Consider the following 2775-nt stretch of genomic DNA (forward strand, 5'->3'; position numbering starts at 1 on the left):
AAAAAAAAAAAAAAAAAAAAAAAAGATTTCCACACACTGTACCTTAAATTTTTTTTTTTTTTTTCATTTTCATTTTCTTTTTTCGACATACACTTTAATTTTTTTTTAAATCTGTAGTAAACCAAACTTTAATTTAATATTTGAGGGGGGTCTGAAATTTAACTAAAGCACCAAACTTGTAACACGATTGAGAAAAACCGATGATTTTTTCGATTAAACCGGTTTCACTTTCCTTAACCGCAATCGCCGGCGGAAGACGATCGGTTCCGGGAAAGCTTCAATTTTCACCCTTACCCATCATCGGAAACTTCCAAAAGCCTAATCCTTTCCCTCAAAAGCCACTTTTGTCTACTCAGAGTTTGTCCAATTTCACTTCGGCGGCGCAGTAGCGGAGGAGTGATGTTTTTTAAGGGTTGGAGCTTAAGAAAGGGATGAAGTCAATGAGTGGGATGAATTAATCCGCCATTGCGATTCTTGGGAACTTGCATCTATTCTCAGGTAAATAAAGAGTGAAAATAGTTGACTGCTTTCATAGTCTTCACAAGGCTTCGTTCTCATTATATGGCTGCTCTTAGATGAGAGAACAAGAGACTGCTTCTCTCACGTTTTCTGTCTGCCCTTAGATTAGATCAGTGATAGAAATTTATCTCATTTCAGATTCAATCTTGAATTGAAAAAGCTCTATGTTTCGGGTAAGTGTTTGTGTTGATGATGTTCGTTTTAAAATCATTGAGCAGGCGAAGCAGTGAGGGAGTTGAAAGGAGCTGTTTTCACAGGGAAGTTTGATACTTTGATTCACCGGTCAAGTATTTTAGCTTTCATTAGTATTGTTGCTTGATGAATACGTCTGCTTAGTTCTTTTGAGTGAAGCTTGAAGAGTGAAATGAATATATCTATAAAATTCTGGAATCTTGAAGGTGAATTTTGTGCAGATTCAACGTTTTCTAGATTAAGGGTGGAAGTACTGATCGAACTGTGTGATGATGATTTCGATTATTCAGGTGGCAAGTGACACATAAGTCTCATACATATATCCCTAGACCAGATTTAATTGACATTAAGCGTTGGAAACACAATGAAGCGGATCTCAAGCACTGTCGCCTCTAGCATCATCTTCCAAAACCTGTCAATGCCCCTTGATGCTGCCATTGCAATTCTTGGAACTTTCCTCTATTCGCAGGTCAAAAGGAGTGAAGATAATAGACCATTTTCACAGTCTGTGCAAGGCTTCTTTCTCATTAATTGTCTGCCTTTTAGATGGGAACAAGAGAGGCAAACGCAAACGCACAAAGGTGATGCCCTTTTGCTTTACATTCAGACTTCAGAGTCAGGCCACAATCTTTGCTCTTTTGCTTAGGAAGCTTAAATCTTTAGTGAGCAGTGATCAGAGATTTTAAAATCTAACTGTATGAGTTGGGTAATGCTAATCGTATTGCATTTCCAATACTATCTTGAAATTAACGCTCCTTGAGTCCCGTAAGTGTCTTGGTTAATGATGTTCTTTTGTTCGTTTTGAATCTTTGGGCAGGCAAAGCAGTGAGGAAGTTGGAGTGGTTTTCACTGGGGAGTTTGATGCACCAATACTGAGAGCTGAGGAGAGAAGAAGATTCATGTTAAGATCTCAGAAGGGTAACGTAATCGTTGGATCTGAGCAAATGGAGTTGGAAGATCAACGCCTTAACATCTTTACTTACTCTTGAATATCACTTTGGTCTTATAGCTCCACCCATTTAAACTCTATTGAATATCACTTTCGTTTTTACTCCTAGCTACTAGCTAGATTCCTAGTGTGCTATCTTCAGATAAGTAAACAAATGCAGATTAACTTATTCATATGCACATGCATGCATATAACTATTATCTTCGAGTTTTAAGAAATTTTATTATTTTCTACATTGAAAAATTAAAACCATAATTAGACACCTTATATGAAAGGATTCTTTTGTGAATAATCAAACCCAACACAATTTAATTTGCAAGAATCATTGCTTCACATCCGCATTCAAATGTTTGGGTCTTTGGAATGCAAAGAACAAAATACTATAGATAATTCTGAACGCTTGGAAGGAGAGCTTAAATGAAATTTTCTTCTAATTACTGTTCTCAGGCCTTCAATACATAGTTAATGGTTAGTTTGTGTAATCATACAAAATTGAAATATATAATAATCAGCGAGACCAACAAATTAAGACTAGTATACTCGTAATCTGTAATAAGTTGTGAAAATATATAATTAAGGAAAGAGAAAAAGAATCAACTTTTATCGAAACTCATGCTTCATCTGGCAATTTGGTATAATCTGTCTGGTTAATTCTTGTCCGCTTAATTCTTTCCGTTTTATCTTTAAAAATTGACCTTTTAACCTAAAGAAATACGTGAAAGAAACCATCATTTCCCACATATGGAACTACGTATTACATTGCATGCACTTAAACCTGCATTGTTCTTTAGTCATTTACAATGTAGTTGTTTATGCAGCTAACCATTTTAAATATTCCTGGACCTATTAGCTATACTAGCTAAGTAGCTAGATAATTCAAGAAACCATGGTTTGTATCCTTAAAAACCCATGGTTTTGATAGAAACGTTTATGTCTCCTGCAATACAGTCTAAGTGAACTCAAGCTATAGAGTCACATGAATTGAAGCACAACATCTCATATCATTTCTTGATTTCTCTAGTTTACTCAATCTCTTCTTTATCAAACTTAGTTACTTGAAGATAGAGAGAACGAACACTCTTTATAATGGTGATTTACACAAGTCTTGAAGCTTT

At 35.5% G+C, this 2775-nt stretch overlaps 1 long non-coding RNA gene across 1 annotated transcript; it reads left to right on the top strand.

Moving 5' to 3' along the window:
- On the top strand, positions 103-1888 carry LOC104770327. The gene is made up of 3 exons (XR_764530.2): positions 103-498; positions 738-1292; positions 1529-1888. It is a non-coding gene; the product is annotated as an uncharacterized LOC104770327 (long non-coding RNA).

Source organism: Camelina sativa, chromosome 3 (assembly GCF_000633955.1).
Source record: "Camelina sativa cultivar DH55 chromosome 3, Cs, whole genome shotgun sequence".
In the NCBI taxonomy this organism is placed as follows: domain Eukaryota; kingdom Viridiplantae; phylum Streptophyta; class Magnoliopsida; order Brassicales; family Brassicaceae; genus Camelina; species Camelina sativa.